Source organism: Pagrus pagrus (assembly GCF_965226575.1).
Source record: "Pagrus pagrus genome assembly, chromosome: 18".
Lineage (NCBI taxonomy): Eukaryota > Metazoa > Chordata > Actinopteri > Spariformes > Sparidae > Pagrus > Pagrus pagrus.
The window spans coordinates 21,462,784-21,467,321 of record NC_140202.1 but is presented as its reverse complement, the minus strand read 5'-3'; the positions used below and the strand labels follow the sequence as shown (position 1 = coordinate 21,467,321).

Genomic DNA, 4,538 nt, shown 5'->3' with positions numbered 1-4,538 from the left:
TTTTGTGACACAAGTTCGCTAGTTGCTTCCCTGTTTGTTTAGTCTGTACAGACCTCTCTCCACTGGTTACCTCACAACTTCAAACTGAAGATGACCAAGACATATTTTGGCACATATCGCTGCACACTGAAACAATCTGTTTTCTACTTTGCAGTTTGCATGAAATAATGTTTAGCTTTAATGTTGCTGGTGGGGGTATTTTCTTACATTTGGACGGAGCCAAGCTGTTTCCCGCCTGCTTCTAGCCTTCGTGCTGATGGACAGATATGACAGTGATACCACGCAGCAAGAAAGCAGGTGAGCATGTTCAATGTAGGTTTTAAGATTTATGTTCTACAGTTTTCATAACTGTTACTGATATGACTGACTGTAGACAATTGTGGGATGTTGGTTATCATAATGTTACTTTATTAAATGGAATGAAAATGATAGAATATTAAAATATATAATATGTAAGTTTATCTTTAGGCTACTGGACTTGTTTCAGTTTCTTGAAGACGTTTCACCTCTCATCCAAGAGGCTTCCTTTGTTCTAACTAACTGAAGTGGAGTTGGCTGGTTGTTAAACTGTGTGTGGGAGTGTTCCTGCAGAGTCGTTAAGGACACGTGTGGGTCGTTGACCCAACTGGCCTTCATGTGGGTTGCTAGAGCAAGGTGAGCCTAGGTATGAATGGTTGTTAAGCTGTCTGGGGAGCAAGTGGCCCTAACGACTGAGAACCTTCATCAACAATATATAATGTGTAAGTATATTAGTGTGAATGTGTATTGTGTGCTTGGTGAGGCTCCTGTCAGCTCTGTGTTCAGTGGTCTGTGTCAGAGTCTCTTCCTCTTCAGCAGCTGCAGTCGGTTCCTGCTGTAACAGCTCAGTGTCTCTGCAGTCTGACTGAGGGAGGTTTTTGTACGACGACAAATCACTGTGTGAACACTCCACCACTGTGGTAACTCTGACAGTAATAAACTGCTGCATCTTCAGTCTGAGCTCCACTGATGGTCAAAGTGAAGTCATAGCTGCTTCCACTGCCACTAAACCGAGCTGGTGTTCCTGATTCACGTGTGCTCGCAAGCTTTATTAGGAGCTTTGGAGTCTGTCCAGATTTCTGTTGATACCAGTGCAGACGATTATTATTGTAAACAGCTTGGTTGGTCTTACAGGTGAGAGTGACAGTGGATCCTGGAGTAAATGTCACTACTGCAGGCTGAGTCACAGTCACCTGACCGCTGCATCCTGCACACAAAAACAAATCATTGATTTATCAGCAGAAATAAATGAGAGAAAAGGCAGCACATCATGTCTGAAATGTTGCTGAGTGAACCAACCTGTAAAACAGCAGCAGGCCAGCGTCCAGATGAGGATGGTGATGAGAGTCATGGTGGTTGTGCTTTCTGCTGTGTTGACTGACAGATCTGAGTCCTGCAGTGTTGAACTCACAGGACTATAAACCTTCTCAGTTCACTGGAGGATCAGCTGACCATGCAAAGCCTCCTCTCTATGGAAATCATGTCTCTGCTCTCAACACACTGAAGGCAACGTGGGACACAAAATCAGGAGAAATACTGCTTGGATTTACACCATCTATGATCTTAATGGAACAGAGGAAAATATTTATATTAGAAGTGCAGTTGAGGATTTAAGGATGAGTTTGTGTCCACTGTGGTTGGTATGATATGTCTGTTGTCTGCCTTTCATTTACTCACAGGGTTTACTGGAGATAAATAATATGAAAAGCAGAGAGTGTTTTCAGTGGATAGATGCTTGTTCACAGTGCAGGAGGTTTTTGTACGGCCACTTAATGAGTTTGTATCACTGTGGTGGACTTTTGGTGGAGGAACCAAACTCATCATTCACTGTAAGTATCACAGATTTGATTATTTCTGCAATATTAAAAATATTAAACAAAGTTTTGTGTCAGAATGTGAAAACACAAGAATTTATTCTGTATAATTTACATGTTGTGGATATTTTTTGATAATAATTGAGCTGGTCTGATAACAGTTTGGAAACCTTTGTGCTGAGATTAATATTGTTTCAGTATTACAGATAATGTGGTATAATATTTGACAAAGTCCTCGACTTTTCTTTCCTTATTTTTGCGATAAATATTTGTTTTTTAGCAAACGTTGGTTGTAACATTTCTCTCAGCAGCTTTCTAACACTCAGAAAAAAAGATTTTCTTTAATTTTAATTAGTTTAAGTCAGCAGTTGTTTGGTATAAAATCTAACGTTGATGCCGTAGAGTTTATATATACATAAGTGTGTTTTCATGAACATCCAGTAAAGATGTAGTTTGTGTTCACAGCTCGTTAGTTTAAAGTGGTGAAAAGGAAGTGAAACAGACAGATGACAAAGTCTTTAACTGTGTACAGATGTTACATTTTTAAACAAGAAAATCACTGAAGGGATGAATTATTTATTGTCAAACAATATAAAGCAGATATGAAGATTTCAGTAAAATGTTGAATTAGATTTACACCAAAGTCATGTTGCATTTTATTGTCTAATTCTTACTGATTCATGCTGAGTGTCACAGTAGAAGATGAATTGTTTTAAAAGTCAAAATGACATCAACTTTTATCATTTAGTTTTATTTGTTAAACCCTCATTTCCTCCATGTGTCACCTCCTCTCCTCTGTCTGATCACAGTATCATGCACACAGCTCATCCACAGTACTGTTAACCTCTGTCATGTATCATCAGTGTCTCATGTCCAGCTGTCTGTCCTGCAGTGGAAGTTAATCTGCTCCTTGTGTGTCTCTGCTCTCCCCTCCAGCTGGCCCCATGGTCAGGCTCTCCGTCTCTCTGCTTCCCCCCTCCTCTGAGCAGCTCTCCGGGGGCTCGGCCACGCTGGCCTGCCTGCTGACCGGCTACTCTCCTCCGGGAGCCGTGGTGCGCTGGGAGGTGGACGGTACTGAGGTGACAGAGGGGGTCCTGAGCAGCTCAGAGGTGGAGAGCAGCGGACGCTACAGCAGCAGCAGCACCCTGAGCCTGAGCAAGCAGCGCTGGATGGGAGGAGAGCTGTACAACTGCAAGGTCCTCCATCATGGCCACAGCCAGACCGAGTCTATCCGCAGGAGCCAGTGTCAGGCCTAGAGGGGCTGTCTGAAGCCCAGGATAGGAGCTGTGTGTGGGGGGAGCAGGAGGAACACACCTGCTGCTCTGATCTATCTGAGTTTGAATGTTTGTAGAGGAAACTAAAGCTTTGTGTGACAGAGAACAACACTGCTGTAAAGTGTTGGACAGCAACAGCTTAGAGAGTGATGTGTGTAGCTCAGCAGCTAGATGTGAGTGTGCTTAATAACTGTCATGATGATGACTGATGTTTTTGCTAATAAAGCTTGAAGTGATCAATAATTTATCAAGTGTTTGGTCTTTTATCTTGTGAAGAGTCATAAGAAATAAAATGGTTTCATAACTTCAGCTGATACTCCTCTCTGTGGAGAATGAAACACTTTGGATCCATCATGTAGATACAACATGACATACTCTATTAAATATTGCACAATAATGTGATAAAACAAGACATTTTGAGGTCATTTATATGTTGTATATATTCTTTGTTTTCATATGAAGCTTGGCTGATATTGCATTTTGGCATCAACATTGTGCAGAGACGCTGAAGTTTAAAACTGTATATGGAAGAGTGTCTGTGAGTCTGTTTCAGCTTTATTTAGATTCATTGTGGTTCTGCTTGATGACTCTTGTGTTCACTGGACCAGTTCTCCTCATCACAGTCTCTTCACCAACCCTGTGCACCTGCAGCAGGCCGTTTTCACTTCAGTCAAACAGAAGGAGGTTTTTGTACGGCTCTGAATCACTGTGTGAACCTTCCACTGCCATGGTAGCCCAGACAGTAGTAATCTCCTACATCTTCAGCCTGAACCCCACTGATGGTCAGAGTGTAGTCAGAACCAGAATAGCTGCCACTGAATCGAGACGGAGTTCCAGAGAAGCGAGATGATGCTGGGTATATCAGGAGTTTGGGAGCCTGTCCAGGTTTCTGAAGGTACCAACCGAGAGTGCTACCAATATTTGAACTCCCTGTAGCGCTGATGGTCACAGTCCCTCCAAGACTAACAGACTTGGATTTGTCAGCCTGAGTCAGAAAATTGTTTGCAGAAGACTCTGAAATGAGAAATGACAAATCTTGTGAATAAACATTTAACAAGTTTAACAAAAATTAAGTAGAAGAACAAACTGAATTTGCACCAAACGTTTTCAAAATCTCTCACCCTGACTCAGAAAACCCAACATGACAATCAGAGTTATTGGCGACATCATCCTGATGCAGTTTTCAGTGTGAGTGCATGAAAACAGTTCAGACTCTCTGTGACATAAGAACTTAAACTCTGAGGAGCAGTGATGCATTAAAATCATGCAAAATATATTTAAGAAGGCAAACACACACCTGTTCATGTGAAACAGAAAAAGAGGAGGTGAGGTGGAGTGACAGCTCATCATCTTGAGGATCATTGGACAGTTTAAAGTCCATCTAGAAAATTTAGACTTTGAGCTGTTTTACATTTCTTCTCCTCATTTTAAA

At 41.7% G+C, this 4,538-nt stretch overlaps 1 gene segment (V, D, J or C); it reads left to right on the top strand.

Annotated features, from left to right (window-relative positions):
- The first annotated feature begins 266 nt into the window (after positions 1 to 266).
- Positions 267 to 3,088, top strand: LOC311274074 (Ig lambda-1 chain C region-like). The segment is given in 2 exons: positions 267 to 297; positions 2,769 to 3,088.
- Positions 3,089 to 4,538: the final 1,450 nt, after the last annotated feature.